We start from the raw sequence: 20658 nt of genomic DNA, 5'->3' as shown, positions 1-20658 counted from the left end.
AGTTGTGTTTGCAGTTTGTAAGAAATACTTGAAGCATTATCACAGTTTCTGTCTATTCTTGCAGATTAAAAAGTGGGTCTAAGTCCTTGCAAAATAAGAATAAAGTCACAACTGCTGCACATTTTTGAAATTACAAACTCAAAACTATGAAAATGGTCAGTTTGTTTCAGAAAAAAAGTGTCCGTATTCACAAAGCCAACTGTATTATTCCCATACACCATTTCATCCTATTTACAAATTCTGTTTTAATGAAAAGAATTAATGTTAATCTTGACACAGCTCCTAAAATGGCCTGTCTGTCCCCAAATCAAAGCAATTAAATGAAGCCATAGGATTCAAATCATGGTCTTTCTCTGTGTAAAGCCTAGTTTTATTTCCTTACCTTTGGTGTAATGTGGGGTTAGCTGGTGCCTGTTGCTGTAAGGAAGAGGACAAGTAAAAGTTTTTGTCTCCAGAAGGCTTCTGTACTTGGTCCTGTCTTGGATTGTGTTCATTTCTTGTTATCTCACTGAAATACTCTTATTTAGTAAGAAGTAAAAAAAATCCCCATAGTTGGTATTAAATTTTCCATATAAAAGGATTGATGAATATTCCCTCAGTGAACAAACCGAAGTGTGCAGTTGCTGACATGTCTTCTGTTTACTGGCCTGGAAGTCCTTGGTCTTTTCATTGTCTCCCTATGCTGTGGCCACTGAAGTAATTCTTTGCTGAGTAGATCTGAGTAGCCTCCCTCCCATGGTTCATCTATTTTGGGCCCCAGCATCTTGTTACAAGCTCTCCCCCAAGGTCTGAATTTGTTTTTTTTGTTTTAAGAGACAGGGTTTCTCTGTGGCTTTGGAGGCTGTCCTGGAACTAGCTCTTGTAGACCAGGCTGGTCTCAAACTCACAGAGATCCGCCTGCCTCTGCCTCCCGAGTGCTGGGATTAAAGGCGTGCACCACCACTCCCAGCAGGTCTGAAATTTTGAGGGAAGATATTTGTTAAACTGAAGAAGTTTGTTGTTGGAGAAGATCCAAATGTCAGAGTACTGTAGGAAGAAGAAAGAATGGACATGAATGCCCATATAAGGAAAATAAAGAACAGCACAGCATAAAAGTACCAAATGGCAAGAGTTTCTTACACACCCTAATTACAGAGCACAGCAGCCCTAAACCCCCACCGTGCTGGGCTTTGCTTACAAGCTGAGGTGTGTATAACTAGGGACATACTGTTGCTGGGATGGAGGCAGGTGTCTTGTGTTTCAGTGTGTCCCATGGATCTCTGGTCTGAACCCTTTCTTCCTTAGCAACGTCTGTCTCGATGTACCTTCCTGTCATTAGTAGGGGCATACTTGCTGTCCTTTGTGGATATACATTGTCATGAAATGACCTCTTGACTCCCAAGAGGCTTGAAGCTTTGCTGGACCTGGAAGCCTAGTTAATAATATGCCTTGAGATCACCTACTGTGTACTTAATCTGATGTCCTTCTGTGCACTCAGCCTGCCTAAGTTTAACTTGCCTTTAGGAGAACAATATAACCAACTTTACAATGCATTGGATTCCATATGCAATCAGCAATCAACTGAAGACAAATGCGCAGCTCTCGTCTTAATTTACGCACTCTTCCGTTCTCCTGACCCCAAATGATGTGTGCTCTGGTAATCATTTCCTGAAAAGAGCCAAAAGGTTAAAGGCAACCCTGAGCCAAACAAATGTCCCATAAACGTTGGAAGCAGCATGTACTATGCGTTGATAACATCTGTGTGGTTTTGCCTGCTATTCGGAGTCAGTTGGTGCTAGTAAAGTAACTTCTTTCCCTTTAAGACTCTGGTAAAGGTCTCTGCAAGGAATCCCTCATTTCTTTCTCATACTATGTCTTCTGGGCTGTTCAGTAGAAACAGAACAAAGCCCTTTGCTGGGGACAGGTATCCTCTCAGGTACAACTGACAGGCAGCAGGGACAGATCAGACATATGTACAGCAGATGAATTTGAGACAGGCCAGTAACTACAGACTGCAGAATGGTAGAAGATGTAGGCAGAAAAGTGGAGAATTTGTTGTGCTCACTCTTTGCGAAGCTACTCCAAAATGAAGATTCATTATTGTCATTCCTTCATGTGTTATTGGCACAATACTTACAGGATTTTCTATTTTATGTAAATTTTTTTCTTTCGTACAAGGTGTTTTGTGATAATATTATTGTATTTGTTTCTATTCTGTTCCTGTGATGAAACACCATGACCAAAATTGACTTATGGAGCAAAGAGTTTATTTGGTTTATGACTAGGAGGAGAATCCATCATGGCAGAGAAGTATCACAGCGGGTAGCTAGAGCAGGGAGTTCTGTTTCCTTGAAGAACTGTGATCAACATATTTTCTGTTATTGTGGAGATGTGCTAAATCTCCATTACCTAAGGCCCATTTGATGAGTTATGTAAATTCAGGTCATGAACAGATTCTGTTGATTCTTGGAAGGTAGCTTTAGAGAGGTAGGAGGCAATGGTCATAGGAACCAGGCATAATGACCTTAAGTCACTGTTGTCCCACCCCAGCACTAATGAATCATGCTGCAAATTAGTACTATTTATACTTTGTAACATTGGGTAGGCATGTTCAACTCCACCGATCACTTCCATTTCTTCTGAACAAATTCTTAGTTACAAATACAAGCCATGGGTGCCACTTCTCTTTTTTTTTTACTTCACAATTTAGCCATTTTTTTAAAAGCATATATCTTTTTAATTTTTATTATTTTTTATTATTTATTATTTAAATTTAGATTAGAAACAAGGTTGCTTCACAAGTCAGTTCCAGGTCCCTCTCCCTTTCCCTCCCCTCCTCCCGTACCCTCCCCTCAGCTCCCCTATTATCCCCTCATTTCCCCAGGGAGGGTGAGGCCCTCCATGGGGGTGTCCATAGTCTGTCATTTCATCCAGGGCAGGGCCTAGACCCTCCCCCAAGAGTTCAGGGTGAGAGTGCATCTCTCGTTGTCGGATGGGAGTCCAAAGTCCGTGTGTATACTCGGGATAAGTGCTGATCTACTGTCCAAGGCTCAGTAAATTACCTAGGCCTCCTCACTGACACCCACATTCAGGGGTTCTTGATCAGTCCCATGCTGGATTCCCAGGCTGATGTCTGGGATTCAAAAGTTAACCTTTGTCAGGTCAGCTGTTTCTGGGGGTTAACCAGCCCAGTCTTAATCCCTTTGGTCATCAGTCCTCCCTCTTTGTTACTGGCTTTCTTGAGTTCAGCTCAGTGCTTAGCCATGGGAGTGTACCTCTTCTTCCATCAGCCACTGAATGAAGTTTCTGTTTCCCAGACTCTCTGGCCATGGGATTGTAGGCTGGCCCTCCCCAGATCTATGTCTAAAATCCATATATGAGAGAGTACATGCCATGTTTCTCTTTTTGTGTCTGTGTCACCTCACTCAGGATGGTTTCTTCTAGTGTCATCCATTTGCCTGCCAATCTCAGGATTCCATTGTTTTTTTCTGCTGAATAGTGCTCCATTGTGTAAATATACCACATTTTCTCTATCCACTCTTCGGTTGCTTCCAAGTTCTGGCTATTACAAATAATGCTGCTATGAATATAGTGGAACAGACATCCTTGTTGTATGAATGGGCATCTTTTGGATATATGCCTAAGAGTGGAGTTGTTGGGTCTTGTGGTAGGTTTATTCCCATTTTTCTGAGGAATCTCCATACTGATTTCCAAAGTGGGTGCCTGTTCTCTTACATCCCGGTTTATAGATAGATTTGTAGGCAATATTCTGGCACCTTTACAGTATACTTCTGTTGCACCCCTAGTAGACAGTGTTAACCAGCAGTCTCATTTTCTCCACTTCTAACTCAGCTACAGTGATTTCTTTTCAGGAATCCAGATACCTTGTTCAGAGGAAACAAGTCACCATCCTTGTACCTGTCACATATGAAGTCTACAGTATATGACTATGATGACATCCTCCAAAACCTTGTTTCAAGTTGCAGTCAAAGTTTTAATGGAGGCTACAACATTCTTTAAGTATTAAAGGATACACACTCTGAAAACTTTAACAGATAAAAAGGAGCCCCCTTTTTATTATCCTTTGGGATTAACTCTGAAAATCTAATACATCTCTGGTCTTTCACAGGATCAGGGTGTTCTTAGTGTAAGTCATGTTTTCCAGTTAAATTGTCTTGAGAGTTAATAATTCAGTGTGTGGTTATCTTAGTATTAAAAATGTACACAAACAAACAGATGAGGTGAGAAACTTTAGGGTTATCACTCAGTATTCTGGCATTTAAGCCTCTTCAGGCTTGGAGGTAATTGACAGATGCCCCTCATACCCCATCTCTCTTTCCCGTGAGCAAAGCCAAAGGGAAGATTATTCCTGTGGACAGTCTGACCCTTCTCTAAACATTTCCTATTCACAAGTTTTCTCTGAATGTCTTCTGCTGTGTGCTTTTCATTACTACCCACTGATACCTTTAGAAGGTATTTATTTGGGTGAATTCTGGAGCCAAATGCACTGCCATTGTGCCTGTGATGTCATGAGTACTAGACTGACTTCCGTGGGACCCTGAACTCTCAGCAACAGGTGCAGGTCAGACTGACTCACAAGAAGCTGTCTTCTTTTCAAATGTATTTATTCATCTCCTTAGGGAATTTTATTATCGTAGTTAAACATTTGGATATAAATTTATTCTAGTGTTACCTCAGACAATAAAAGAGTTCTTGTCTTCTTCTCCTCTTTTTTTTTTTGTTTTTTTGTTTTTTGTTTTTGTTTTTCGAGACAGGGTTTCTCTGTATTGTTTTGGAGCCTGTCCTGGAACTCACTCGGTGGACCAGGCTGGTCTCGAACTCACAGTGATCTGCCTGTCTCTGCCTCCCGAGTGCTGGGATTAAAGGCGTGCACCACCAACGCCCGGCTGTCTTCTTCTCCTCTTAAAAACAAAGTGAAAAAGGCAGTCAAGATGGAATGAAGGAAGGGAGAAGAGAAAAGGGGAGGGGGGAAAGGACAGAAGAGGGAGGAAAGAGAGGAAGGGGAGGGAAGTAGACAGGCATTGTTTCCTTAATGTTGCTTCGAATCACTTTATGTTTGTGTTGTGGGAAAACAAACAAACAGACACTTTAAACAATTTTTTTAATTTCTAAAACAATCTTATTTTACATACCAATCTCAGTTCCCTCTCCCTCCTGTCCTTACACTCCCCCCACCTTCTTCCCACCCCATGCCCACTTACTCCTCAGAGAGGGTGAGGCCTCCTATGGGGAATCAACAAAGTCTGTGACATCACTTGAGGTAGTACCAAGACCCTCCCCGCTGGGTCTAGTCTGGGCAAGGTATGTTTCCATAGGGAATGGGCTCCAAAAAGCCAGTTCCTATACTAGGGATAAATACTGGTTCCCCTGCTAATGGCCACACACACTGCCCAAGCCACCCAGTTGTCACACACATTCAGAGGGCGGCATTCAGTCTGACACAGGTTTCCCAGCTGTCAGTCAGGAGTCAGTGAGCTCCCACTTGCTTGGGTCTCTGTGGTTTCCCTGCATATTCTTGACCCCTTTGCTCATATTATCGATCCTCCCTCTCTACAACTAGACTCCAGAAGTCCGGCCTAGCTGTGGATCTCTGCATCTGTTTCCATCACTTACTGGATGAAGGTTCTATGGTGACAATTAAGGTCGTCACTTTTTTTTTAATCAATCAAACTCATCCATGAGTTGAATCATGTTACGCATTTTCTAAAGGTTAACCTAGGTTGGCCTCAAGCTGCTGATTCTCATGCCCTATAAATGTGTGCCATTCTGCTATGCCCAGCTTAACCTGCTTAGTGGATCAGGGGTCCCATCCAAACTTGCTAAAGTCATTTTCTTCTGTGCCACTGTGAGCTCCCAGTTAACAGGGATCTCACCCTTGCCTTTATATAGCAAACACATGGTGCGACCGAGGCGGGAGAATGCGGGAAGGAAAACACCATGTCCAAGAGCAAGTACAATAGGAGAGAATCAGGGAGAGCAGGCCACTGGTTGGCCTTTGCTTTGAAGGATGGCAGTGTCTTTACTGCAGGGGTTTCTTGTGATTATACTCAGTACAAAAATAGAGGGAGTCAGTAATATAGTACACCAAGTATTTTATGTGTCTTATTTTATGTGATTTTAAGACATGTCTATCATAAAGTGGTCTATTTAATCCCACCCTGTAGACCTTAGGAAAGTGTTTTGTAGATAATTTTAACAAAGAAGCTAGAGCTCAAACCTTGCTTTGTCTTTTTCCAGATTTTGTCTTCTATTCATGATGTCAAGGGCCATGGCCATTATGACTAGGGCAAAGTATTACTCCGACTTCTTGACAGCCATGGCAGGGATGGTGACTGACAAAAATTTCTTTGCAAATGGTTTAGAGGACCATTGTCACTTTTGTTTCTTCAGGAAAAGCCCACTGACCCTCCCCACTTTCTTGTGTAGTTTTCTCACTTTGGGTACTGCTCTTTGCAGTACCCTGCCTGGTCTACTATTTGGTGCAACAAATACCAAATTACTTCATTTTAAAAAGTCCCTGTTCCAAATGTGTTGTGTAAATCAGCAGTGGGCAAGGGGGTCTACATTTCCAATAATGGAAATATCAAGAAGTTTTATTGTGATTTGGTAAACATGACAAGAATGACAGAGGATTTTTGTCATTGATAAGTAGCCCCATACGCAAAAGGGAACCGGTTCAATATCTTCATGAATGAGAGTTTCAGGAAACATGAGAGGGAAATCTCATGTATACTGTCAGTTGTTTTAGCAATGTCTCTTCCATTGTGCCACAGCAGCCACCTTGATTCAGAAATCCACAGATTGTGTGGTTAACTTATTCATTCAGCCAGCGGTTCAACACACTCATGTTTGATACCCTGATAAAATGTATGAAAACACACAAACATACACCTACTTTCTCTTGTGTCTTTGGTTGTGAGCTTTGGCATTTAATGGGTAAAGTATCTTTCTAGCCCTCAACCCTGCTTTCTCAAACTTAACAATTTTGTAGGTGAGATAGATGAAGAAGTGAACTGTGGTGCTGTTTAGAAAAGAAAACATTAACTTCCCAGAGGACACAGGGAACAACTGTTTCTAAAGAGATCAAAGAAGTAGGGACTTAGATGCTTCTAGATGAACATAGTTCTTCCAACAGGAAAAAGAAAGTCTTTCTTGCCAGCTATCATCAATGAAGGCAAGGAAGTGTTAAGCTGTGAGACGTTTGGGATTTTGTGACAGGACATAATGTCAAGTCCACCTATGATTGACATACACACAATATACTTTATAATGAAGTTATTTACTCATTGATACTTTTCCTCAATTTTGATTGATTTCCTCCTAAGTTCAATTTCCTTACAGTCATATATACTTTATTTTGAACTGTGGCTTTTGAAACAAATTTAGCCATTCTACAAGAGTGTTGCTTTTCAGTCAGAAAAATACCAGACTGCAATAACTTAAAAGTATATACCAGTGGTTATGTGTGTCTGGGTATATGCTTTTGGATTTGTTCCATAAAACATTTCTTCTGATTTTGAGTCATATTTGAAAATATTGAAAGCCATCATGGTAGAAATATTTCCATGCTGTTCATTGCAGTCTATTACATGAGTTATGATTAAACTTTGGGTCCAATTCAACTCTGTTTTTAGATGAAGTGACAGGTGACACAGGCTGACCTCATTTATAAGTCTGGCACACTAGTCAGCATCTGTTTTAGTGAATGCTATATATATATTTTACCAGATGAAATGGTTCTCATCATGGAATGAAACCATCACATGTAACATTATTTTAAAATGAGTTTTCTACTGTGAGTTTCAATTTACAAAATTAGAGAAAAATCCATAAAAACATAACCAAAGAATGTTAAGATTGCTACGCTACTGATATCTGTGACATTCATTTACTTAGTGATTATACGTGCAGTGTGGTATTCAGTGTGGTGGGAATTCAGTGGCACAAAAGAGGCTCAGTTATGACCATAAAATATTTAGTATGAAAATATTTATCAAAATTGATCTTCTCAGAATTAGGATTACAGATTTTTTCAAAATAGATTGAGAAACACTATAAAAATATATAACGAAGGAAAATGCTTACTTACTTAACTCCAGCTTAAGTAGAAAAGTTACGCCTCAACCCACACAGCACAGAGTGCGTGAACTACCCAGGCAAACAGCTTGTTCTGAAGGAGATTTTAGTTTCTTCCCACAGGTTTCATATGTTTTGCAGAATTACACAGTAAGAAACATGTGTGTTCACACTGCCTGTGCAAATTCAAAGTCTGAAGTTGTCCAGAATGTAAATCAGATGCATTTTAAACAGAGCAAACTTTGAGTCTTCACATGGAATTTCTCTTTATTCTTTGTAGGTTTTTTTTCCCTTTTTTTCACGAATGTGGTGAAATACAGCAAGATTTATTGTTCGGTATTTCAGAAACCAGCTCCTTTTATTCCTGACATGACTTGTAATTATTGTTTGTAAAATTCAGTTCCTTTGTTTCATGACATTTAAAAAACACATATCTACATGAGAAATGTAGTTGAGAGACTAGCAAGGGCTGTCAGGCAGGGAGATAAACATATTTTATCTCACTGGAGTGCTTTAATAAAATGCAGTTATTTTACTGCCTGGGGGTGCCAGTCTCCAGCAGCACAGGGCTCAAAAGGAATCCACAGAGTCTGTACTGTGACTTTTTTATCGGAGGGGGTTAGGGGAAAGACATTCACACATTGTTTTGATGGTTTCATTCTTTATTCTTTTTCTGTATTCTCTATTCTTTATTTTCCTAGTGATTTACTTCTCTCATTCTTAATGTTTTCATTCTTACTGTGTCTCTAATTCTTGTTTTCTTTCTAACTCTATCTATCTTTCCTCTTCCTTATTCTCCTTCTTCTGTATTTTTACTCTATAGCTTATATACCCCAAAAGTCTTTCAGGCAATATAGATGTTACCATGAGGTTACATTCTGTTTTTCAAGTGAATGATTACAATGAATATAAGTAAAAAAAAACAGCATATTTTCCTTATCCCTTAACATGATTAAACATTTTACATATTACAGGTGAAAAACAAATTGTCCCAAGAACCCATGCACATTCACACCCAAAGCAACTTGTTATAGATTAACAATGTAAGCAAGCAAGGTATTTTTCTTAGCCATTTCTTTCACTGGCAGGCTGCATATTTCGGTTACAAAGAAAGAATCAATCACTTTATAATTTACCTTGGAAGGTAATCATACAAGTAATCTTAAAGGAATCACAAATGTAAACTTTTATGCATGAAAAACAACCAGTTCTCTCTACTTTAAATCTTTAGAGTGCATCAACAGTTTTTTATATCAGGAGATTGATGGAAATGGGTCTAAGCAATTAAGCATTACCTTTGGTCATCAACCAATCCTAGCAAAAAAAGACACATCAGCCAATGATAACTGGGCTGCTTTCCTGACTCTTAGAGTTCCTCACTCAACTATGAGCTTTACTAAAACTTTAGATTGTTTTCTTGTTTTTTTTTTCACCTCAAAGCTATTTAACAAAAACATCTTAGTCTAAGTTTAAGTTATTTTCAAAGCTGTATTTCAGCTACGATGCACTCCAAAAATCTGTGAATACATCTCCCAACATTAGGGTTAAAAGAATTTATGCTATCTGCGCTACTGGGTCTCAATTGTTTTTCTCAATCATTAACCTAAGCCACAGTCTATGTGGCTCCTCAATAGAAACTCATGTGTTCTAGCTGTGTGACACTTCCTTGTTTTATTTTTTTTATCATCAAAACTCTATTTAAACTTACATTATTTTTATCAGTTAGACAGTACAACTTAGGAAGAAATCATCTTCATAATAATCCACAGGTAAAAATGTCCAGTAGAATGGGAAGTTTCCAAGGGAAACACACTACATTACAGGCAGTGGGGATCTCCCCACACCCATTCACAGCATGGTAGGTAACAGTGAAATATGGCAACAGCAAACATGTAAAAGCACAGTAGAAGACAGTCTAGCATCCGTGGTCTTGGAGAGTCACCCATCAGAGAGTCTCCTCATGGTGGACTGACACCTGAAGTCACTTGCCATCTGCTGCTCCGCTGACACTTCAGAAATGTCTCTCCGTATTTCATGGCTTCATGATTTTTTTAGTACCATCACATGACTTCATATTGCCTTTTGTACCCTTTGGTGCCCACTTGCCCCCATGCCTGCCATTGCTGTTTTCAATTGCTGCGTCAGTTATTTAGAAACATGAAGATTTATTTTTCTTTTCTTTCTTGGTTTGATTCCTCCCCCCACCTTGTGCGTGTGCACCTGTATGCAGGTATCAGTGCAGGCCAGATACCTAGGAGCTAGAATTACAGGCAGTAATGAGTGGCCCAGTGTGGGTGCCAGGAGCCAAACTCTTGTCCCCTGCAAGGTCAACAACCCCTCTTAACCACTGGGCCATCTCTCTAGCCCTCAAGGACAATGAAGATTTCTTGATGACCTTTCAGAATGTTTTTCACTTGCTTTAACCCAGTGTCCACTTTCGTTGTTAGGTTTATTGCATGTCTTCCAATCTTCTCCATTTCTCCCCTACTGCAGAATAATTCCGTAAGTATTATTTTCACTAGAGGGAGTCAGGGAGAAAAGAGGAAGATAGCTTACAGATAGGGTAGAAAACACGGTATTTTATTAGTATTTGAACATCCTCTCTCCCCTTCTTTTAAGAAAATTGATAGTTCATGTTAGGGAGTATGTAATAGGTTTAGAAAATCAGGAAACACCCACTAACCCAGACACTTTCCTTACTCAAGACTTTCACTGTGACGATATAGGCAAAAACTGCAGCTGTGACTTCTTCAAACTTGGCTTGGCCGTTCTCAAATGGGGTAAAATTTTAAGGTCATAGTTAGATATTTTCAGTCTCCTTAAGTGAGACACTTTCTTCATTCCCCTTCCTGTAAGGTAGGTTACAGTGCCATCATTGGATTCTGACTTCCTAAGGTAAAGGATTTGGGTTGAACAGAAAGTTATCTTTGGAAAATTTTCCAGGGCATGATTGGATTGGAATACACAAAGAAAAATACTGATTTTGAGAAGCACAAAAATCCAGTGGAAATTCTTACATGTGCCAAGCAAATTGACTATAAACAGTTTGACATTTGTTCTAGTTTTATTCTATTGCTGTGATAAAAATAAGTCCCAAAGCAACTTAGGTGAATAAAGTGTTTATCTGACTTAACAATTCTAGGTTACAGTACATCATTGAGGGGATGCCAAGGCAGTAATTCTCGTAGCTATCCACATGGCATCCACAAGCAAGAACAGAGAGAAACAAATACATGTTTAAGTTCTTGCTTCTTGTACTCAGCTCAGTCTCTCAATTTTTACACAGTTCAGGACTACCTGCCTAGGGAATGGTGATGGTCACATGGACTTCCTACTTTATCCATCAGTACACTAATCCACAGACATGCCCACATGTCAGCCTGATCTAGACAATTCCTCAACTGAAGCTCTCTCCTCATATGGCCCTTGGTTGTTGCAAAGTGACAAAAGTGTTGGTTTTTAACAACCAGGGAGCCTGCGTAGGACTGGCCTAGGCCCTCTACATATTGGTGGCAGATGTATAGCTTGGTCTACCTGTGGGATTCCTAACAATTGGAGCAGGGACTGTACCTAACGCTTTGGCTGGTTCTTGGGAACTTATCCTTCATGCTGGATTTCCTTGCTCAGTTTAAATATAAGGGGAAGTGTTTACAACTCGATATGCCATGATATGCTGATACCCAGGGGAGGCCTGCCTTTTCTGGACAGAAATGGATGAGTGGGGAGAGAAGGGGCAGGAAGGAAATGGGAGGAGAAAGAGGAGAAACTGCAGTCAGGATGTTAAAGGAATGAATGAATAAATAGATAGATAGATAAATAAATGTGTTGTTCCTTTGAGAAAATCAATAAAATTGGAAACCCTTATCCAAATTAACTAAAAGGTGGAAAGAGAATATCTACATTAACAAAATCAGAAGTGAAAAGTGGAGCCATAACAATAGACACTAAGGAAATCAAAAGAATCATAAGGACATATTTTTAAAAGCTGTACTCCACCAAATTAGGAAATCTAAGACAAATGAACAGTTTTCTTGATGATAACCACTTACAAAGTTAAATCAATCTCCAGTGAGTGATTTAAATAGACCTACAGTACCTACTGAAATGGAAGCAGCAATTGGAATTCTGAAAAGAAAAGAGCAAGCTAGGGCCAGACGGTTTTAGTTCAGAATTCTACCAGTCTACCAGACTTTTCAAAGAAGAGTTAATGTTAATACTCCTCAAATTATTCCACAAAATAGAAACAGAGAAACATTGCCCAATTAATTTTATAAGGTCATAGTTACCCTGATATCCAAACCACATAAAGGCTCAACAAAGCAATAAAATTACAGACCAATTACCCTTTTGAACATAGATGTAAAAATACTCAATAAAACACTTGCAAAACAAAACAAAGAACAAATCAAAAAGATCATCCACCATGATCAAGTTGGCTTCATCCCAGAAATGTAGGGATGGTTCAATATACATAAGCCAACATGTAATCCACCATATAAACAAACTAAAAGACCAAAACCACATGATCGTCTTATTAAATGCAGAAAACACCATTGACAAAATCCAGCACCCCTTCATGACAAAAGCCCTGAAGAGGTTAGTGGTACCAGGGATATACATTAACATAAAAAAGACAGTTTATAGAAAGCCCATGGCCAACATAACTTACATGGAGGGAAACTCACAACAATTTCATGAAAACCAGGAACAAGATAAGGTTGTACTGTCTTTCCATACCTGTTCAATATAGTATTTGAAGTTTTATCTAGAGCAACTAAGACAACTGAAGTTTATAAACACTTTCAGCAAAGTAGCTGTATACAAAATTAGCTCACAAAAATCAGTGGTCCTCCAGTCACAAAAATACAAACATGGTATGTACTCACACATATATGGAATTTAGATATGGATCAGGGGAGTGTCAGCCTACAATCCCAGTGCCAGTGAGTCTGGGAAACAGGGAGCTTTCCAAGAGAGATGCATGATACCCAGAGCCAAAATCTCCTGAGCAGATTGGGAACATTGGGGGAAGGGAGAGGGAACCAGGAAAAAGAGAGGATGATAAGAGGAGGGGAGAAGAAGGCATGGGGGAGGAGGAAGGTTGAGTTGAGGTAAGAATAGATGCGAGCAGGATGAGAGATACCATAATAGATGGAGTCATTATAGGCTTGAGGATAGAGCTGACACTAGTGAGATCTCCAGAGATCTACAAGGATAACACCAACTGGCAAACTAAGCAATAGTGGAGAGACTACATTAATAGCCCCTCCTTGATGATAAGGTTGATGACTACCTTATATGCCATCCTAGAACCTTCATCCAGTGACTTATGGAAGCAGAGAAAGATATCCACAGCTAAACACTGAACAGAACTCCTGGAACCCAGTGACAGAGATGGAGAAGTGATGAGCAAAGGGGTTAAGACCATGATGGTGAAACCCAGAAAGACAGCTGACCGGATAAGGGGGAGCTCTTGAACCCCAGACTGATGGCTGAGAGGCCAACAGGGGACTGATCCAGATTCTATGAATGTAGATCAGTGAGGAGGCCTCAAAAATCTCTGGGGCCTTGGGTACTAGATCAGTGTTTACCATGGCGTATGAATGAGCTTTGGGAGCCCATTCCAAATAGAGGGATGCTCTCTCAGCCTGGACACATGGGGAAGGGCTTCAGTCCTGCCCTGGATGAAATGGCATACTCTGGAGATCCCCCCCAAGGAAGGCCTCACTCTCCCTGGGGAATGATGTGGGGATTGGGTGGGGGGCTGGGGATGGTGGTGGAGGGACAAGGGAGGAGGAGTGGGAGAGGGAGCTGGGATTGATATGTGAAGCATTCATGTTTCTAATTTAAATAAAAACATATATTGAGAAAAAAATCAGTGGTTCTGACATATACAAATGACAAGTGGACTGAGAAAGAAATCAGGAAGCACCTTTCACAATAGCTCTAACAAAGCAAATAAAAAAAACTTGTATGATAATAACTTACATTGAAGAAAGAATTGAAGATGTCAGAAGATGGAAAGATTTCCCATGCTCATGGATTGATAGGCTTGTCATAGTAAAAAATGGCCATCCTACCAAGACAATCTACAGATTCAGTGAGATTCCCATCAAAATTTTAACACAATTCTTCAGAGGTTGAAAGAAAAATTTTCAGCTTAATATGGAAATGCAAAATACCCAGGATAGCAAAAATAATCTTGAATAGTAAAAGAACTACTTATCACTATTCCCAAGTTCTACTACAGAGCTATAGTAATAAAAACAGAATGGCGTTAGCAGTAAAACAGACTTGATCAATGGAATTGAATTGAAGATCCAAACATAAATCAATATACCTATGGACAACTGATTTTTTAATGAAGAAGCCAGAAGTAAAAACTGGGAAAAATAACATCTTCATAAATGATGTTGGTCAAACTGGATTGATACATGTAGAAGAATCCAAATAAATCCATGCTTATCACTCTGAACAAAATTCAACTCCTCATGGATCAAAGACCTCAACATAAATCTAGACACACTGAATCTGAAGAAGAGAAAATGGGGAATGACCTTGAAGTCTCTGAGTCAGGAAAAGATATTCTGAACAGAACACTGTTAGTACAGCCACTAAGATCAACAATTAATAAATGGGACCGCATGAAACTGAAAAGCTTCTATAAGGCAAAGGACATTGTCATTCAAACAAAGCAGCAGCCTACAGAATGGGAAAAGATTTCTTACCAACTACATATCTGATAGAGGGCTAATACCCAAAATGTATAAAGAACTCAAAAAACTAGATATTAAGATGACAAACAGTTTTAAAAATGGGCTACTGATAGCGAATTTTCAAAAGAAAAACTAAAAAAGAGAAACAAAGAAATGTTCAACATCCTTATTCATTAGGGAAATGCAAATCAAAACTACTTTGAGTTTCATCTTACACCCATCAAAATGGCTAAGATCCATAAAACAAGTGACATCACGCTGGCAAGGATATGGAGCAAGGGGAACACTCATTGACTGCTGACGGGAGTGCCAGCCTCTGCTGCCCTATGGAAATCAGCATGGCAATTCCTAAGGAAGATGGGAATCTACCTCAAGATCTAGCTGTACTACTCTTGGGCGTATACTCAAAGGACACTTCATCCCACCACAGAGACACTTCCTCAATCATGTTCATTGTTTCTGTATTCATAATAGCCAGAAATTGGAAACAATCTATATTTTCCCCAAAATAAGAATGGATAAAATGTGGTATATTTAGAAAATGGGCAAATATGGTATATATTCATTTGTATGTGGGTATTAGCCATTAAGGCAATGGTAACCAAGCTACATAGTCTGTAAAAACACAGAGGATAGGTGTACAGTAAAGGACTTGGGGCAAAGGGCTGATAGCTCTCTCTAGGAAAGGCAAATAAAATATGTAGTTATGAATGGGTAGGGGTGTGACTGGGATAGGAGGATCAAGTAGGGAGGTGGAGGGAAGAGGGGGACAAGGTAGGATATATGGGAAGGAGTCAGCTAAAATTAAGGGCCACTTGAGGGGTAACATGGGAACGAATGCAGCAGAGCATCCTAAAGTGTACACATACACAGAAGTTATCTAAATGAAATCCCCAAACAGTGGGAGCATCAGAGCCCCAACCAACTGCCTCTTTTCCCCAAATGAAGCTTCCAATCCTGGGATTGGATTACATCTAATGGAGCTGTTCGTCAAAAGGGTCTGTTGCCAAGACCACAGGTTGCTCTCTACAAATTGACGGCAAGGCTCTATTGCTTAAGAAGTTGCTCTACAACTTCTTGAACATGGAGAAGTTGCACTGGTGTCGTGTTTGCTCTTATTTTTAAATACTTACTTTGATATACTTTCTCCTTTTAACGTACAAGTGTTTGGCGTATATGTTAAGGCTTCCAGCTTATTCTTTAATGGAATTCCCAAGTATGCAAACAAGTGGGTCTCTAATTCCTGTGCCGCCTTCTTGGGCTCTTTTTCTTCTGTTTCTTTGTTTTTTTGTTCTTATTCTGAAGTGTTAGTTTTGTTTTATTATTATCCCTTAGAAGTCTGTTTGTTTTATAATGAGAGACAGAAAGATCTGGGTAGGAGGGGAAATAGGGATATCTTAGAGGAGTAGAGAAAGGGAAAACTATAATGAATGTATGTGAGAAAAAAGATCCATTTTCAAAAAAAGGAGCAACAACAACTAGCATATTGCCCCTTCAGAAGCCCCATACTGTATTTCTTTCATGACCACAAGTATTAAGCACAACTATGAGTTATGCTAGAAAGTAAAGGCAAGTTTTCTGTCCCTTCTGGTATTTTCCCACTGATTCTTCCTTGAAGGGCAGAGACTGACATGATGCATAATGTAAAGCTTAAAGTATCTGGAAGGATGGACCATGGGGAGCTACAGAGTGCGTGTGATTAAGAATTGCAAGTCTTATTTTCTCAACCGTGTCTGGCATTATCCCTGGATCAGCAAAAACATTTCAGAACTTGCTATTTTTTAACTGAAGTAATGAACAATGAGACAAGATTATCTTATCTAAAATAAAAGATTTTGCAAGTCCAGGGTGGTAAACTTTTGAACTCTTGTGATAACTGCTGAAAACATGCAATAACATTTATTGGATGATGATGTTTTTGGTCATAAAAATTATCATCAAGGATATAAACTTTTAATGTAAAGGATCAGAAATTCAAAATGCCTTGTGGGGGTTCTATGAAAACTCAAACCAGGTCAAACTGGTTTGTGTACTCTTCACCAAGTTGCCTTTTCAGTGTTTTGTTTCAATTTTTTATGTATGTCATTTTTGGGTGCTGTCCATTCTCAATTTGAGAAATCATCCTTTTCCCTTTTCTTTTGGGGTGCTAAGGAGGGCTGTGGAGCCAGCAGTTGCAATAGCAAATCTAACTGAAATGAAAACCTTAACTATCCTAAGCCCTTCCATTGTTGTCTTTCTCTTTTGGTTTGTACTGCCACTGCATGCAAATAACTGGTGCCATATCTAGACCCTTTAGAACAAATAGCCCTTCCATATGGAAGCAATAATAAATGCAGAATGCACTTTTTTTCAGTTTTTATTTCACTTTGCATTCCAACCACAATTCTCCCTCCCATCCCTCCTCCCACCTCCTCACCTCCTCCCATTCCTCCTTACCTCCTCCCTGTCTCATCCACAGTCCACTCCTCCTCACGGGTAAGGACTCCCATGAGGAGTCTACACAGTCTGGCACAATAGGTTGGGGCAGAGCCCAGGCCCCTCTCCCAAGCTTTAAGGCTGAGCATGCCATCCTGCCATGGGGAATGTGCTCCAACAAGCTAGCTCATGTACAAGGTTTGTACTGTGGTCCTACTGCCAGGGGCCCCTCAGCTAGTCCAAGCTTCACAGCTGTCTCCCACATATGGAGGGCCTAGTTTGGTCCCTTGGATTCTCCATACTTGTAGGTCTAGAGTTCATGAGTTTCCATGAGCTTGGTTCAGCTGTCTCCGTAGATTTCTCCATCATGATCTTGACTTCCTTTGCTCCCTCTCTTCAGCTGAATTCCTGGAGCTCAGCCTGATTCTTGGTTGTGTATCTCTGCATCTGGTTCCGTTAATTATTGGATGAAGGGTCTATGATGATAGTTGGGGTATTCGTCAATCTGATTACAGAGGTAGGCCAGTTCAGGCATCCTCTCTACGATTGCTAGGTCTTAACTGGGGTCCCCCTTGGGGATTCTAGGGACTTACCCTTATACCAGGTTTCTCCCTAAGCCTACAGTGGCTCTCTCCGTTAAGATATCTCTTTCATTGCTCTTCTACTGAATATCTTCCCACCTAGGTCATCTCGCTCCCTCCTGTTCTCATCTGCCCCCCCCTCCCAGTTTTCCCTGTAGATCTAATCTAATTTCCCTTCCCAGGGTTATTCATGTGTCCCTCTTCGGGCCCTCCTTGTTATCTAGCTTCTCTGGAGATGTGGATTGTAGTCTGGTTATACTTTGCTTTACATCTAGTATCTACTTATGAGTGAATACATATTGTGTTTGTCTTTCTGAGTCTGGGTTACCTCACTCAGTATCATTTTTTTTCTAGTTCCATCCATTTGCCTGAAAATTTCATGAGGTCAATAATTTTTACAGCTGAGTAGTACTCCATTGTATAAATGTACCACATTTTCCTTATCCACTCTTCGGTTGAGGGACGTCTAGGTTGTTTCCAGGTTCTGGTTATTACGAATAATGCTGCTGTGAACATTACTGAGCAAATGTACTTGTTGTGTATGATTGAGCCTCCTTTGGGTGAACACCTAAGAGCAGAGTGTACTTTTAATGGTGACTAAAGTTGTCTGCCTTATTTTGCTATTGTCGATTTAGGGGTGGCTGGTTTTGTTGTTTCATGGTAAGGGCCCCACTTTGTTTTAAACCTGGTGTCTGGGGTTGTGTGCCGTAGCCATGCACACTGGATGGAGATGTACGTAATTGAGTTTATGAAGAACACAAGGTGATCCCTTGCAGCAGACTCTGTGGGACGTGGAAACCCGACACTCAGCTAGAGGCCACTGCCCTTCAGAGGTGAATGGGACAGTCCAACATCTTTCCACCGCATGCAGACCTTTTCACCTCAAAGCTCATGTCCTAACACACCACAGTTGGGTCAGATTGTCTGTGATGTTCAACACAACACCGAACTATGTGTGACTGAGAGAAGGAAGGACAGAATCATATTTCCTTTAAAGCAGAAACAGCCCAGTGTGCAGACCCTTCTAAAATCCGATATTTAGACATAATTGTAAGATATCACATTCTTTTATTTGGAGTGAACACTTGCCCAAGTTACTAGAAAGCTTATGCCACTGAGTGTGCAAACTCACAGGCCAGGAAAGGAAACCTTTTCCAACACCCAATTTAAAAATTGTGCTAAAGCCATTTACTGTTAAAACCCTGAAGTTAAACATGATCCCTTCTCTGCTCCCCACCCCTACTCTCTTAGGTTAGTGTTTGGGGGACAGGCAAGGGGCTGGAGCTTGGTCCCAACTTGGAATTGCTGCCAAGGGCTTGTAATACAATCTCTCCCATTTGAAGGGTAAATCAGTGTCAACCGCATTTGCTGTCCAGAAGAAAAAAAAGTAAGCATTTTACTTCCGTTCGGTCCGTGTGGACTGATGAAATGTAGGAAATCTGTTTCTGGCGAGAGGGATTAAAATCATTTTCCCAAACAGCACCAAGAGGAGCCATCACAGAAGTATGAAGAGGGGCGTCACAGCCACAGCTGCCGCCACAGTGCTGCTGGGCTGTGAGGAGCCTGGGCCACAGGACCTGTGTCTGCAAGGAGCCGCAGGGGTGCAGCCCTGAGTGCCGGTGCTGCTGAACTGCTGCAGCTGAGCTGCGGGGAGCAGCCGGCTGGGTGAGCACACAGCCAGGAGGGGGCCCTGCAACCGGGAGGGGCCCCTGCAGCTGAGCTACGGCAGGCAGGCGCGGGGGAGGGGCCTGGAAGCAGCGCGGCACAGAGGGTGAGCGGTGCTCCCTGCAGTGAGTGGGAGCCCTGGAAACAACTTCCATCTCTCCATCCCTGTTGTTGAGCAGAGGCAGAAACCCGCTGGGACCTCTCAGCCAACCAGGGGCGGAAGTGAGGAGGTCTCATTAGCGTATGGACATAAATGTACACAGGAGTGATGCTCATCTAATGCCTTGCATGCTCTGCGGTTTTTTTTTTTTTGAGGGGGGTGGGAGGAGAAGGGACGTGGGTTGTTTGGGATTCTTAGGCACATGCCCTGAGGATTTGATTTAATGGGAGTGAGGAAGGAGAGGTTATAATACAATTTGGGGTGACTTTGTGAGTTGGGTAGAGTTGAATCTTCTTATGTGTGTGAACAAAGGCTAATTTATCTATCCATAAGTTTGTATTTTGACGCGGCGTTTCATTTTAGTCCAGCCAGAGATGACTGGAATCCGAAACTGTTTAGGGAGCAGAGGAGTCAACTTTTCTTTGGAGGTGTTAATTATCCTGGCAAAATTAAATTGTATCAACTCTGTAAAGGTCCAGACATCTCGAGTTCCTAGTGTAGGATCAGAATGGGAGCAAACTCAGTTCTCAACATTATGTTTTCCGTATTCCAATACACGTGGGGGTGGGGTGGGATTTTTCTTCCAATCGTTATTTTATAATCGTAGTCTTGCTTTTTTTTCTAACACCTTTGTCTTCAACTTTGTTTTTTATCGACTCCCACCCACTATCCCAAACCTCTCCAAGAAAGCTTGGGGAACTGTGCACATGAGATTTTATGTAGAGGAAATAGGACCTACGTGTTCAGAGGGACACCCATCTGGCCTTTTGGTGTTAAATAAAGGCTCAGACAGGTTGGGAGTATCCGCCAGGCACAGGAAGTCCTCCTTTCCTTCCCACCTGTCCCAAGAGACTCTGAGAGGCAGGGCTAAGAACAAACCCTGTGCTCTTTGCAGCTCTCCCCCCAACCTCTTAGTCTGTGCCCATAACTACAGCTCGCATCTGATTTGCCTAGCTTGTCTTTGGCATCGATCAATGAGCCCTTCTTCAAGGAATGCCCTGCTCTAGCTTTGGAGAGTGTGGTGGTGGTCCTTTCCAACATGGGT

The 20658-nt window shown here is 41.0% G+C and overlaps 1 protein-coding gene across 10 annotated transcripts in view; it reads left to right on the top strand.

The window, feature by feature from the left end:
* The window catches only part of Gas2 (growth arrest specific 2), a 151990-nt gene that overhangs the window by 11363 nt on the left and 119969 nt on the right, over positions 1 to 20658 (top strand). The window contains exon 1 of one of the 10 annotated variants that reach the window (XM_040733288.1): positions 19202 to 19453. The exons of 8 other annotated variants lie outside the window; for them this stretch is intronic. The gene's annotated coding sequence lies outside the window, so the exon portion shown is untranslated. Of the gene's footprint in view, positions 1 to 19201; positions 19454 to 19549; positions 19709 to 20658 lie in introns of those variants that run through there. One more of the 10 variants, XM_040733289.1, reaches the window with a different exon arrangement.

The sequence above is a fragment of the Mesocricetus auratus genome, unplaced genomic scaffold (assembly GCF_017639785.1).
Source record: "Mesocricetus auratus isolate SY011 unplaced genomic scaffold, BCM_Maur_2.0 Super-Scaffold_100030, whole genome shotgun sequence".
Lineage (NCBI taxonomy): Eukaryota > Metazoa > Chordata > Mammalia > Rodentia > Cricetidae > Mesocricetus > Mesocricetus auratus.
This window is presented reverse-complemented; position numbering and strand designations above follow the sequence as displayed.